The sequence below is a fragment of the Lutjanus erythropterus genome, chromosome 10 (assembly GCF_056507025.1).
Source record: "Lutjanus erythropterus isolate fLutEry1 chromosome 10, fLutEry1.hap2, whole genome shotgun sequence".
NCBI lineage: Eukaryota > Metazoa > Chordata > Actinopteri > Lutjaniformes > Lutjanidae > Lutjanus > Lutjanus erythropterus.
In genome coordinates, this window is record NC_139326.1 from 14,698,312 (window position 1) to 14,714,446 (window position 16,135).

The window sequence follows — 16,135 nt, forward strand, 5'->3', positions numbered from 1 at the left end:
AACAACTACAGGTTCTAGCACATTTTAACATGTAATGTTGTGAGTTATGAGACTTAAAGTGAAATGTGTTAGAAAAACAGAACTCTGGCATCCAGGAAGGCATTTGGTTGCTCTTTGTTACCACTGATGACAGATTCTATTGATAAAAGTGAAGAAATGAAAGGTATGCACCAGGACTACTTCCTACTTCCCCCTTATTGTCTTTGTGTTTATCACTACCTGTGCACATGTGTGACCACGTGCTTATTAGGGTAAAAACTCTTGCACCTTTAATCTAATTGTTCCTTTTCTTTGGGCACTTTTATTTAATAATAATGATTTCGTCTTCTAACTTTCAGTTGCTGAGTTTCTTCTTTTTTTTGTTACTAGGGAAACTCCTTTGCTGAAAGTCTAATTTACATATTTTCTGATAACTCAAAATGCCTTTGAGCAACCCTGACTGAACTAACTGGAGACATCTCTTGAACATCCACAATGAATTTTGTTCCAATTCAGTAAAGGGGGGGACAAATGGTGGAAGTCTGAGTGTGCAAAAGGTGCAGGCTTTGTGATGATGAACCCTTGTGCTGCCTTTAAATTTTGGCTTTCTGAGCTGCTTCCTTCTGTTGACCACAAGACGGTTTGAATCCGCAAATTGCAGCTTGTGGCTATGACTTCTCACTTACTGCTGCCTAGGTGATATGTCAAGTGACCAGAATGAAATGCAAAGGAAGTACGCCTACTTACCACCTTGACTCATCATTTTCCCCTCATTACTTTTAAGACTAATTTAGGCTATTTCAGCCTTGAGCTCACATTTAATATACGACCCTGATGTGCCTGTGTTCCCTTTACCTCCAGGTCTCAGTGAGTGTGGTTTACCTGGTGTTTGAGGGGCACGGTGACACTGTGGGGGCAGAGTGACCTTTGAACACAGCCAGTCATTGTACTCCTCCCTGGGCATGTGGACCACACGCTCTGTGGTAATCTGAAGAAGAAGAGACATGGAGGGACAGTTTAAATAAAGGCAGTTAGAAAGCGACAGATGGAAATGTATGTCAGTATCTCATATAGTCAAAAGTAAGAAATTAAACACAAAAATACAACTGAAACTTATGATCGGAGTCAACCAATTATTAGTCTGGCTGCTTATCGGCATAGACATTCAGCATTTTTACAGTCTCTGAATCTTTTTTTTAATCTCATTGCTAATAAAAGAAATTAATGGAAAACAGATACTATGGCTGTGATGCAGCCGCTTCCCTCTGTCTGTAGTCCACTCTGTATTTTTGCTCATTGTCCCACCCACAGCACTACCTGAATGTTAGGCTACTTTATGTACTATTGTATAGCTTGATCTATCATAATTTATAATATTTGTTCATAGTAGTTCATTTATGCTGCGTATTCACCTAAATCTGCAAACAAACTTTCTAAACTTATCAAATAAATGTAGCCTAGTGGAGTGAAAAGTACATTATTCACCTCCAAAATGTCTTGGCAGTACAGAGTAGCACATCATATCAGTCGATCTGTTGATGAAAATCATATTATTATCTATGTTGGCTTTGTAAATATAAACAAAGAATCCCCTGGGAGCCACACCAAATTATACGTTGGTGCCTCCAACCCTGGCTAAACTTTCCCCTAAAGACACTCACACAACAGCAATTCCAGACATCCCACACCCCGGCCCACCCTGATGTCCTCCTGCCGAGCCAGAAATGGAAACCAAGGCGAGTCGTCTGTGGTCTGTTTGATTCAGTTCAGAGCTGCAGAGAGGGACGCTGCCACAGGGAGAGAAAACGGCCAGTGACCGACCCTCCCCGCTGACCTTCTAAATCAGCGAGCCAACTTTACTGTCCTCCGGTGTCATTTATCAGGCCGCTTCCTGTCATTACACCTTCAGCTATCTGCTCTGGGGGTCTGAGAAGGATATATTGCCCCTCATTTTTGACCGGTAGGGGCGTGTTCAGAGGGTCTGGAGTCAGTTAGTCCTGGAGTGAGACTCATCCCTAATTGATGGTTTGCTGGGAATGACCAAGAGTTTACTGTCGGGCTTTAAGTCTGGGGGAAGATCAGAGGAGTTAAAGAAAACCCTGCTATCTCTCATTAGCACAGAGGCCCTGTGGAAATACATCATTAAAATATTTATGGTGGGAACAAACATGAGAGGTATAAATATGATGCTCAACTGCAAAAATATGCTATTACACTTTGTACAATTGCCTCCATTCAGATTTATATTGTTCCTAGCTCAGTGGAGAGGTTCTGTGTTTTTTACTAACTTGCCACAAATCTTGGAAATCAGCCCTGATGACCCAATCAGTAAACTTAGCTGGGTTTTATATCAGGCAGTGCTGTGCTGGCTGTATTTCTGGTGATGTGGAGACCCGCCAGTATACAAGTACATGTGCATCAAGCGCTGGAGGAAACATTAAAACATCCTCTCACAGCTCTACATAACGCATTCATAAACTCTGTGGGGAAATTTTGTCAACGCAGACACAGACATGGCCATTTTCAAAGGGGTCCCTTGACCTCTCACCTCAAGATATCTGAATGAAAATGGGTTTTATGGGAACCCAAGAGTCTCTTTAAAGAAATACAAATGTTATGTTAATCCCAAGCATTTTTGGGGCAGAAACCATGAAATTTCTTGAATACAGGCACCACAAAAGCAATTACGTATGAGGTGTTTTGTGTACCTGGATGGCCACACACAGCTCAGGCAGACCACGGCTCCAGACCCCCCACCACCTTCAGGAGGCGCTGAGGTTGAACCCTGAGCGTCTGCTGCTCTACAAAACCCCTCAGCTTCTCCAGCACCTGGCTCAACGCTCAGTCCCTGCACACCTCCTCTGGCAGGCTCCTCAGCAGAGCAGACAGCCTGGAAGAGAATGACACGAGTGTCAGGTCGACTGATAAAACCATCATATAACACATATGGTTTTTATTAGCTCTAATGTTAACGCATGTGTATACCACATGTGCATGCAGATGTCAGATGTGTCTGACCCCCACCACAATAAACTCCCTCATGCCCCCCTGATTCCACATTCTTCACAGATAATGTCTTCACCAGGCTGCATACCACATATTGTTGCTGTGCTTGTTTTTATTGCTCTTGTTTGGAGCCTCCGTCTCCTGGGACATGCGGGTCACATGATGAGGAAGGCCGAGGGGTTTGGTCATGTGACAGCCGGCTCGATACCTTTGGAGACCACTGTTCAGCTTCTCCCTGGATGGGAGAAGAAAACTGAAAAGTGAACGAAAGGAAAGGACTCATTATCTTACGCTCACTGCCTGACTCACTTACTACATGACTGTATTTGACTTGCATTTAAATGTGTGACTGATAAAAGAGAGCAAACATGGTTGTTAAGTTGCAGTACCGGTCTGAGGGATGTTAAAGATGTTTACCCTCAGAGTCAAAGTAAAGCAAAGAGAGTAAGAGAGAGTAAGTTCAACGTATCAACTGACACATGATTCAATTCTTCTGACACATTGATGTCAAAACATACAGAAGAATTTACAGGAATTTAAACACCATCAGCTCTGATAATTAATAAAGAAAGAAAGAATAACTGGTATAATCTATTGTAGCAGAACAAATTCTGACTGTTTCAATGAACCAGCCTGAGCTCCTAGAAAGAAATATTCCAGAAACTAAAGGGAATAACTTGATATTTTGAGAAGATAAGAGGGTACCTCTCTCTGAATGATAAATATGGAAACCTGTTAGCTTATCTTAGCTTAAACACTGGAAGCAGGGGAAAACAGACCCAGTTAAATTGGCTTGTATGAATTAAATACTCAGTATGTTAATTCTGCCACCAGGAGTCTCTCTCACATTAACATAGTGTATAATAACGTATATAATAGTAAAACATAACTTTTGAGAATCTATTCATCCCCTGAAGTTTAAACTTTTGAGAAAAAAGAGTTTTTGATTGTGAGCTGTGCAGCATTCACTTGCAGGTACTCATCCTGCTGATACACGAGTGACAGTTTGAGAAGTGTGAATTTGTGAGGACTAGATGTTTGCCAGACCTGGCTTCGAGCGCCAAGACATCAACGTAGCTCTGAGCCATCTCCTCAGCTCTTTCGTCAAAGGCAGCTTTCAGCTCCCGTGGCGTGCTGGCCTTGTTGTTTATCAGATGGTTGATGGCTAACGGGGCTTGGCAGGACAGCTGGAAGTGAGAAATATGAAGACAAATAATATTTTTTGCTGTGTTCATGTGATTATGCTATATAGTGTGTTTTTGTTTCAGCATTTGAAAAAAATCAGTCACAAGCACTAAGTGTCTAATAAGAAGATTCATTGTATTTTAAAACTTTCTTTGTCTCGATATTAAGGATTAATGTTTAGTGGTACTGTGTTAAAACTGAGGGACTGACTGTTACATTGGTCAGCCATTATGGATGTGAACATACTCAAATACATTTCAAGCTGAAAAATCATCACTTTAAAGGCATAGTATGCAGGATGTTACTTAAACGCAACATATAGAAAAATATCTAAAAAATAGTCCCTGTCAATCAGCCCTTGAGTTCCACTAGAAGTGTGTGTTGGTGTCAGGACTCTATAAAAATGTAGCAGCCAGGTTACACTGTTGTCTCTGTGTCTGTCCTCTGCTCTCTGTCTGTGAGAGCTGCAAAGAGAGACGCACACACAGGCAGAGCAGACTGAGGACACAGCTACAGGATGAGGGTTTGCTTTGACTGCGGGGTACGGAAGTACAGGGTGTTTATTTGTGCTTTAGAACATAACCGCTGTGAAACAATCAGGAAATAACATCTAATTTCTCAGACTCACTGCATTGTTCTTGCTTAACGCCACTCCCTCACTTCATTCAGCTCTCTCAAGTATTACTGTTGTCTCTCTCCCTCTCTAGTTTGTTGGGCCGGGGACGACTTTGAGTGGTGTGTTTACAAACAGCAACCGACAAACCTGCATACTTTTACCTATTTTTTAAAAATTTAACTACAGAAACAACACAACAAGCATCAAGACTCAAATATGGATTGCACTATATTTATGAACTATCTGTATATAGACAATAAAAACTGTCTTATCATCATTATTGAACATTATTGAATCTGTGCATTTTGAGCAAAACATTACAACAAAATCAATAAACCAGGTTTCCTGTAGGTTAATAAGTGATTGGGGTTATTTTTTTGTCCATATGAATTATGGGTGCGGCCGCAGTCGCACCTTTTGGGCCACAAACTCTTTGCGGCTTTAGAACTGGTTTGGTTGTCCGTCTTCTGGTGTGAAGTTTGTGTTTTGGACTCATGAGCTGCTGTCAAACTGGAACAGAGGACGGTTATAACAAGTAAAACTTGTTTATAGAACAGAAAGTTAAATTAGGGATAGGTCAAATGGGGTAAATGCGTCATGCCTATTAAAACTGAGCCGCGACTGGATATAACAGTACGTCACCTGAGATATTTCCGTCAGATACAAAATAAACTCTGGTTCCTGTTTCCCAAAAGCACCTCATGGCTAAAATAATCTCAATGAAACTGTAAGTCTACAGGCTGAGATCATATTAGCTTCGGCAAAATGGGGCCATTGTTTTGTTGCCTTTCAGGAAGAGTGGTTTAAACGAGGCCATTTGTTGTTGGTTTTCAGTTTAAAGGTAAGTTCTGCTACTAGTGGTCTCTCTCACATTACAGCAACAACAAAAGACAGTTTGATGACATTGTTAAATAGTGTGGGATCATAAGATTTTCTTATATTTTCTGATCTATTAAACATGACTCGGCCAAAGTCATGTTAAAGTTTTTTGCACATTATGTTTAGTCACATTCATTGGCTACCTCCCACTTTGCATTCGTGCTTTGTTGTGCTGTTTATTTTGATAATTTATTTTATTTATTATGTTATTTTTCTGTTGTATTTTATGTACATTTTCTGTGTATAATTGTTTATATCAAATTGGCTGCATGAAGACAACTTTATGGAATACAACTGAAATGCAAATATTTTGGGAGTGTTAAGCTTTAGCAGATCAACTATTCAAAGTAAAATGCTGACGCAAAACATGTTGACTCCTCCCTGAAAGGCATAATTCCTACAGGAGAGAAAAAAGAGAAAATAGTCCTGCTTTACATGCAATCAGTCAGTGAATGGTGGTAATCATGCTGCCAAACTTTAAACAGGCAAGGTAAATATCAGGTAATAGAAAGCACCGATGAAATGTCCCTGATAACAGTTTACAACATGCCCTTTTGTCCCCTCATCCATGATAAAGTTCCACTGACGCTCTACAGCAAATTCCTGACATAGTCTTTCAGATCACTGCCTTTGAAACTGTGAACGGGACAGAGGACGAATGAAGATGAGGGGGTCTAAAAATAGAAACACAAATTGAAGGGCTGTCACCACAGATGAGAAAAGTACAGGTTAAGCTGCCACTGTAGATTTCTTTTCCCAGCTCTTCTTCTCTATACACGATCACTCCTGGGTCACAGGAACATTGCCCCGGCCATGATAGCTTGGACTTTTGGACTTTACGCTACGCTGCTAGTGATCAAGGAAATAAAAGCCACTGCTACTGTTACAGTTATTGCAACTCCCTACATCATAATGCGAGTGCAATCCTGAGGAACAACAGCAGTCAGGGGTAGAATTAAAGGATTTATGACAGGAGACTGGTAATGACACTGGGTTATAATCTTTATGCCATGTTTATCTTACAGGCTGCAAGTCATGAGATGGGCAGCTGCTAAAATGTAGATCCTTGCAAGCTGAACTTGCCTGCTAAGATGCTGGTTTGTGGGCTCTCTTTTTTGACTTTCTGATTGAAATCTGAGACTTTGTGAAAACATAAGAGACAAGAAAAAGTTTACTGGACTTTTCCTCTGCACCACCTCTCCTTTTCTCTTGCATCAGTGCATTTTATTATAGATGTTACTCTCTCCAGCTCCAGTTTTATAATTGTTTGTGGATAGACAGATTTGCACAACTCAAGACATTATTACCTCCACCAAGGAGGGTTTATTTTTCGATACTATTTGTTTGTCTATTTGTCTGCAGCATTACGGAAAAAGTAGCGGCCTGATTTTCATGATACTTGGAGGAAAGGTGTAGCACAGAACTTTTAACTTCACAAGCACAAACAATAATATTGACTGTGAAGTTTATGCTTGCTGATATGCATATCGTAGTATTATGGACTGTTAGCCTTGGCGAAGGTCTGCGCTCTCTGAGTGTCCTTCTAGTTTTCCATGCAATGTGGAGTTGAAAGCAAAGTATGGCTTCTGGGCCAGGAGTGACATCAAGTCCAGTTTATATGCTATGATTCAGGATTTTTCCAATGTACTCCCTCCATACGTAGCATTTCTCTGTCATTCAAATGTAATCCCACACTCTTTAATGCAGCTGCAAGCTACTGCGTTTTACCCTGCATCAATAAACAAATCAATATAATATATTTGTCAATGTGTAACAGTAATGGGTGACCACTCAGGTGACCTAATTACCTGCTGTACCAAAGGTCAGTTCATAAAGTTGCTTTTGTTTTTATGCTGCTAGTTCCTTACCTGATGACTTTAGATGTGCTCAGATTCTTATTTCTATTAAAAGGAGATTTAAAACTTTTTTCTGTTGCCTTTTATAATAAAAATCGCATCCTTTGAATAATTTATGTGCCTTCCTGTGTGCTTGTTGTGATTGGCCGTTATTATTTTCTCTTCTTTTTTCTTTCCTTTACAATTTTAATCTAAAGCACCTTGAGTATCCTGCTATGTATGAAAATATGCTATATAAATAACACTTGCCTGACTTGATTTCATGTCCTGTGCCGTCACAAAGGGGTTCAAAGAAAAAATCTAAGAGGTAACAAGATAACAAATGAAAGAAAAAGGACAAAAAATATTCTTTTACACAAAATTAAGTAGATTTTTTTTCCTGAGTTGTCTATATGTTTCACATTTTTTATTATGAAATATTCAATACTTTCACCAATTTAGGCTTCAAAAAAACCTTCAAATGAAAAAAAACACAATTGTTCACAACTGTGACAAAGTTAAATAGACACTGCTTCATTTTTAAGGGATCATGAGCCAAAAAGTTTGGGAGCAGAGCTCATCCTAGAATAGTGATATGTAAGAAGTTTTAGAGATATAATTGTGCAAAAAATAGATCAGATCTTGCTCAAGTATTAGAGCAATGCATGTATTTCTACAAACTAAGACAAAGTGAAACTGTCTCACTGTCCATGCTGTTTTCATGTATAAGCTCATAGCTCCACCTGCTGCTCACATGTTGTTACTACACCATGAACTCAAATAAGAAAAGTTTGCCCTAATATGTAATCCCACTGAAGCAGTTTATACATAGATGTCACACACTGTGATGAAAGAAGAAATCTTCATGAAGCTTGCAGAGAGCATAAAGCATTCATTAAAATGTTAAATACCAGCCTAAATGATTCTACTTCTCTATGGGCTGTGACAAAATTAATCACAGTGTGGCAAATCAGGCAGATGAGGCGCTTATTAAAATGTATAGCACGATTTCTCACGAGGAACAGCTATAAAAACCTGCAGCCAAAACTGTAATAGCCAATAACTTTTGCAAATTGGCTGGCTTTAGATTGAATAAATAGAGTTCTCATTTTTAATTATCCCAAATGAATGCAGCGGATTAACTATCTGTACAGCTTAAAAAAAAATAGTGGGGGAGAAGCATTGAAATGCAAAGATAAACCTCCTAATTATTCAAAGTTTTACAATTCCTTTTTTCATCAAAGAGTTTGAAAAACTAGTTTTTTTTTCTCAAAGTAAAGAACTCCTCTTTTAACTTCATTTATGAGGCAAAACAATGTAGTGTGGGCAGAGCCGCACATCTCCAGTGGCCAATTTCTGGATTTGAGACATAACTCCGGGGATTAGCCTGAACAGCAGTTAATTGCTTTAAACCAATGACGCTGAATTAATCCTTTGATTTTTGGACTCTTTTTATGATTAGGGAGGGAGCGCTGGTGGGGGGGAGGAGGAGGCGAGAAAAAATGTGAGAAGAGAGTAATGGAGAGGAAAAGAGAAGAAACAACAACCTGACAATGACTCAGGCAGCGACAGCAAGCTGAACAGTCTTTCATCAGGAGGTAATGATATGAAACCTGTAATCTACAGGAGGCGGGGGTGGCGGGAGAGATCAGATGACTAATTATATCGTGCTCTGAAGCCTGACGCAGTGCACTCTGGGAAGCGGCGTGGGGCATAGGAGGGCACAGCCCTGGCACAAAGGCTCTGATCACCCAGCTGAGTGGTGTATCGAACAGACCCAACTCTTATTTTGGTTTCCATTTCAGACTCAGCAGGTGGTGGGTAAGTGTGAGTGCGTGTGTGTGTGTGCGTGTGTGTGTGTGTGTGTGTGTGTGTGCGTGTGTGTGTGTGTGTGTGTGTGAGTGTGTGTGAGAGTGTGTGTGTGTGTGTGTGGTTGGACAGGGAGTTGTTTTTTCTTTTTTTTGTAAAGCTGTCTCTATCCCTATCCGCAGGAATAAAGTGACTTTTTAAGGCTTTGTGATCATTAGTTCATGTCAAACAGCTGTTTCTATGACAACGGTGCTCAGTTTTCTGTGAGTGTGTGTGTTTCTGCGAACAATTCTTTTTCCATCTTCACAGTGAGGGTGTTTTTGTGAAGTGAGATTGTTTTGGCTGGTTCTTTTATTGCTTCAGGTCCAATTTGGATTCTTATTGGGCGGGTGTGGGGTTCTTTAAATGGAGGTCATGACATTGTGTTTTTTATGAAAAGTCGACTCTCGACTCTTGTTATATTTTCATAAACATTATAAGCCTCCTAATTATTTAAACAATCATGAACTCTATCTTAAATAGTGGACATAACTTAAGGGATTGAACAGTAAAGACAATATAAAAGTGCATTAAAGGGACAGTTCACTCCAAAATCGAACATGCAGATTTTTCAGACATATGAGAAAAAGCAATATCTGTTTCCAAAACTCATGGCCCATTTACTCAAGAGAATCCACAGACATTACCGTGAGCAATTTCATGTTGGACCTATTTCTTTCTACTGTACAATCTACCAGAATTACTTTCTAGTTTCTGGTGTTGAATTTTTCATAAAAAAAAACATTTGTTTGCTTTGAGCACCACAAGATGAGTGTTATTTAGTCCCAATATTTTCAAGAGAAGGCAGATATCTCTCTGGCCAATATCTCCAAAACTCAGCATCTCACACCAAAACAATTTACATGTATAAATAGCACTGAAGGTTAGAGGGAAAATGTGTATTTTGGTATTGGGGTGAACTGGGGTGAACCAATTTTTGGTACCCTTATGGCAAAACTTCAATCTTTCGGAAACATCGTATGTCACAACTTATGACCCTAAGAGCTTTCAGAAAACTTACATCAGTCAGTTTTTCTTATGATTATAATTTGCAGGAAGTGATTCTGGAAAAACATAGTTGATTGTTGAGTCTAATTTGCAAGTCGTCACATACTTATGTTTTGGGAATGAGACTCAACAATCTTATCTTACTGACCTGTAAATGGCCATAGTCTCCCACGACGGGCTAGATTTTCTAAAGTCTGAAAACAGAGCCAAGAGGAGGAGCAGAAGTCTAGTTGAAATACATTATGCTTAAAGGTTATTATGGAACTTTTGCCCAGTGACTCCACAAATAACCTGCCTACCCCCAGCTTTAATGGTCCAACAAATAAGGGTAAGGATCAGAATAAGAATTAGTCTGGTCTAAGCAGGATTAAGATTAGGCTTTTAGAGGTGAGGGTACAGGTTGGTCTTTGCATTTAGGTAATGAATATCATCCTTATGAGCTCAGAAGGACAAACATCGGCACGAATGTGCAGTTTTTGTGTCTTTTTTGTGGCTCATGACTCAGCAGCGTGACGGTTGTTGATGGGAGAGGGACAGGGTCGAGTCTGCGCCATGCATTCTAACATCAGGAAGGAGATGAGCGACTGCTACTGCATGTGGACCCCCCCCACCCCTGTTTACCATAAAGAAGTGACTCAAAGACCTCCATTTACATTTGGCATTGATATGTCTCATATTCAGACTCTGGACGTTAACATTTGTTGCCAATACGCAAACTAAAATCTGATTTCTGTCTTACATATCCTCCATTTATATGCATGTTTAGAGACTAATTTTGATAATTATGATATTCTTAAATAAGATCATACAATGTCAAATCATTCACTTCTTCTTATTTCAGAAATAACTGTGGCTTTTGACTCAACCTACGAAACTATTCCTTTGCAATTCTGACAGCTTACTCTCTAAAGGAGGTCTGTCTGTCTCCTCAGGTGTTCCTGGAGACCTGCAGTCCTCTTCAGCGCCTGGAACCAGAGAAGACACACTGCCGCTCACAGTGGTGGAGATGAGGGTCGTAAAGGAAGACTTCCTGTGGTTGCGGAGTCCAGCAGAGGAGCTGCGAGGGCGCCTGAGATGAGCTCTGTGAGACTTTTGGAGGGAGAAAAGGGAAGGAGATTGAAGGTAGTTCACAAGTGAACATTTTTTACCATCGGCAGTCTATAAAGCACAGTTTGTTTTAATATTGACAGGTTTCATTTATTGTTTTGGGAAACACAAAACCCCCACTGAATGACAGAAAGTGCTTCTTCTGGATACATATTGGATCGAATGAATAAAACAGCAGCAAAGTTTAAATAAGTCTGGGATCATTTCTGCTTTTACACTGAGGGTTCACTATATTAAAATACATATGAGTACATCTGTAGAAAGTTTTAGGTGTTGTAACTGACAGGTTTGTTTTGTTTTGTGTTTGGTTCTGTTTTCCCTCTTTTTGGAAAAGTTGACATTTCAATATTGATAACATACGACATTTAGTCACATGATAAAAAGAAATTTTAATAAAACCTTAAACTGCAAGTGAACATTCATAAAGGACATAATTTGTTTAGTTTATCCCCAACACACAGAATGCACACACACACGCAGGGTGGACAAACCAGTGTTTGTTGTGGTCACAAGTATAACAGATTTCAGACTTTCAACCCATAGAGGTCAGTGCAACAAAGCTTTTCTGCCATATAAGATTACTGTGGAGTTCATTCTTTAATCCTAACCTAACAATCCAGTCCTGTTCTTTAAACTGGCTCCTAATCGACATTTTAATGATAAATCCACCCTTCAATAATATAATAATGTAAGATCATTTTATGTTAAATTTATACTCTAGACTCATTACAGAAAAAAAATCCTAACTGCTTTTCCTAGCTCACTTAAGTTTCAAAGATAAGAAAAATTCTATCTTCCTATTACAGAAGCGCATCCTAAACTCATGGCTGTGTCCTCTCTCAGACATTATATCTCATCTTAATTTAAAAAATCCTAACCATAGCTGTAAACCTGATTCTCCAATTGTTACTGTTCCTGTCATGCCTGTATCTGTGTTTAGACTGTACCTGAGACTGCCTGGATCCTTGACAATGGCTGTCTCACTTCGCTTGTCACTGGCTAGCTAGTTTGCTATAATGGACAAGAAGGAGGCGTTAATTGTGATGTTTTTTTTTTCAATTATTGGCCCAGGATAAATATTTTAACGGACACAGCGCATTGATAAAATTCTAAATTAATCATCTTCGGCAGTCGATTTATACCCATTAACACATGATGAGGGGAGTTTTTCCAGCGATAATATTTCAGCGTTAATGGTGTTCCCCATCTTCATTGTCAGCGCCATACAGACAGTAACAGACAGTACCTATCAATAGTGGTGCTGCCATTTTTGCCAGTTATTTTAAATTTAGGACAGGGTCTGTGCCATTCTGACTTCAGTTCTGTAAATTCCTATCCCAAGAAAAGATGGTATTTCTTCCTAAAAGCAAGGAGGAAACATATTTCTGTAATAGCGAAAATCGTAAATGTCTTCCTAATTTGAGATCAGATAGGATTTCAGGCTTATGAAGTTTTTGTGGCTGAAGTAAGGTTGTTATTTCAATATTTTTCATGGCAGCCATATTGATATGAAATGGTAGGGTAAACTCAGTTGTTAGCAATGATATAATTTGGGTCTTGTTCCATTTAGTGTAGCAGCGCCTTTCAGTGAGCCAACATGTTTAGCTGAATGGAACTGAACCTTAATTAGTATCATTGAAAACACCTGTGTTTACACAACTATTTCATGTCAAAACGGCTGCTGTTAAAAAGATCTACTATATTTTTATGGACTGAATGTCAAATGAATTTAAAAAACTAAATAGTGCATTCTGGGGGTTTTTAAACATCTATGAGAATGGGCTACTTTCAGTCAAAAATATACTTTAATCATATGAGAACAGTATATCTACCCACACGAACATGAGTTAGGAAAGGCTTCCACACCCCTCATTCAAAACATAACATCTGTAATGGCTTTCTTATATTTTGACCTGCACAATGTAGTGTTACGTACCCATTTTAGGAGCTGCACGTCTCTATACTTCCTGTTAAAGTTATATTGACGTTAACTTTGCCAACAAACTAAAGTAATTTCTTCACTCTTCGCTGTCAGTTTGCTCCACATTGTTAATGGTATTTTATTTGGATAACTGATAGCAATGTTAACTAGCAAATGAGCATCACTAGTTTTTTTAGTACTGATACTAAACTGATACTTTTAAAATGGTACTAGTGCCTAAACAGGGCCGGACTGATACTTTAAATAATATAATCAAAAAACAATGCCCTACAACATTTAAGGGCTTTTTCCATGGCTAACTGAACTTGAAAATGAACAGTACAATATATTGGCTGTTAACAGCTTAAAGAATAGCCTACTTGTATCCCATGTGTTGCCAGATGCTTCCCCCCTTTGCATGCAATTGTTTTTAAACATCTGTTGCACATCCTGCTTGGTGTTGGGCTTTTTTCGAGTGAAATACAGCCATAATTTAGACAGTTAAGACTGTCCTTTTAACGATAGGCTACCTGCTGCCAGAACCTTGAATAGAGAACGCTGCTGTAATGTTAACTAGCGATGGCATGTACTGTGATGCTTCTGTTGCCTGTAATGTCTGTACCAGAAGGCAGCTATTTCAATAGAAAACTAAAGCATTTAAGGAACACCAAAATGAGGCAGTGAAATCTGTAATGCAATTTGGTCCAGTAGGTGCTGGTTGAACAGGTACCGGTGCCATATTAGCATCAGCTTTCAGTGCCCAACGCTAACAATCACCAACTCCGATTTGGTCGAAATAAGCTTGTAACAACTCACAGTTGTTAAAATATTACTGAAAGAGGAACGATAGGGAAGTCGGACATCAGAGAAGCAGCAGGGAGAAACAGTGTGCACAGCCCTCAGCCTAATTAATTCACATCTAACACAGTAAATTAATGGTTTATGTCAACTGAGCTAGACAAGACGTTTTTTGAGAGTTTCATTGTGTTGCTGATGTACTGTACATCACACTATTGTCAACGGATAATCTAATTGGCTGTATTGGCCTCTTTTCTCCGTGCATAACTGTTGAATGTCAGCACACGATGGAGGCTCCTGGTATTAGTTCTGAAGGACTGACCAAACCCTGGCAGTGACTACTAATGGTTTAGATCTGTGAAAATTTTGTCTTTGCATCAAGCTCCACTTTCGCCATGCGAGAAAATATCTCAGTGTGATGTCTAGCCATCTGCGTTTGGCCGGATATTCATAGGAAGTAAAAGTAAAGCAGGCCAATAAACAACCAAAAACAGCAGAAATGGTGAAAGATTCCTACAATAATAGCTGTTTTTAAATGAGGAGCCTAAAGGAGAAATAAGTGCAGAAATATGCAAACACACACAGACAACCTGACAGGCAGCAGCTTGGCACACACACACACACACACACACACACACACACACACACACACACACACACACACACACACACACACACACACAGGTAGACCCATCTCTCAAGTCAGGACGACATATGAGCAACAGAAAGGAGCCAGACACGTCTCACCCTCCCTCCCTCCCTCCTCTCTCCCCTCTATGCCCTTCCCTCTCTCCCGCCTGTCTGTCAGAGCAGACCAGGGCCTTAAGTGTGTGTGACGCTCCCATCAGCCTAATTATCAGGGTGGAAGGAAGCACAACACTTCAGCAACAGCAGCAACAGCTCTCCAAATGTCCTCTACTGCCACACACTGCCAGCCCCTGAGGAGTAAGTGTGTGTCTGTGTGTGTGTGTGTGTGTGAAGATGCTTTTTGCTTGAGTGTAATCATGCATGTTTGACTGTTTAAGTAAGCGCGCCTGTGTGCATCAAGATTTAAGGTGTAGAGTCTATTAAGTATAGTGCTCGAGCATGAGTGAGTAAATGCACCGACTTTTCCTTTTTCTTCTGTGTGTGTGTGTGTGTGTGTTTGTGTGTGTGCGAGTGCATGTGTGTGTGACTGTAGGTGTCACAGTGCAGGATTTCTCTCTTTCTGCAGAGCGTGGCAGGTAGAGGACTTTGAAGATAAGTTCTGGGCAAACTCCAACCGTCTGCTGAGATCAGAGTTTGTGCAGAACTCACGGGGACAGGTGGAGAAAATTAATACCTTGCGTGGCCAAAAGTGTGTCGATGCCTGAACATTACAACCATCTGTGATTGCTGAACATTTTATTCCACAACCATAAACATTAAAAGGATAGGATTTTTGCAGTGAGGATGCATGAGAGACTCATCAGTAGTCAGCGCGGTAGACAGCAGTCGACACGCCTCTAGTTTGGAGAAGCAAAGAGGAGTACCAGCATGGAAGCCAAGCAATGTAGAGCTGTGGACAGGATCAGCAGCAAAATGTATTTGGATTCATCCATGATTTATTTGGAGAAACATTTCTTTTTGGACTTCACTTTGCATTAACATGTTGAAACAGGAAAGGTCCTTCGCCAAATCTTTGCAATAAGGTTGGAGACACTTTGGGTTTGCAGCATCTCAGTGCACCGGTGAGCCGCTTAACAAATAACAGCCGGAAAAAATGTTTAAATGGAGTGTTTAAGTGGAGTGTATCCAAAATGTCTGAATCATGCTCAGGCCTAATGGAGTGTAACCTGTCAGCCAGCTGTATCAACTATGTATTTGTCAGCTGAAAAAAACAAACAATGTCAGCTTACAGGGCAAAACGCCACAGTGGCTTTCCTAGTCGACAAATAATGTCCAGCATGGACAGTAATGTTCACAATATAATTT

At 39.9% G+C, this 16,135-nt stretch overlaps 1 pseudogene; it reads right to left on the reverse strand.

The window, feature by feature from the left end:
• Nucleotides 1-438: 438 nt before the first annotated feature.
• LOC146320173 (coiled-coil domain-containing protein 60-like) overlaps nucleotides 439-16,135 on the reverse strand; it is a 44,468-nt pseudogene continuing 28,771 nt past the window's right edge.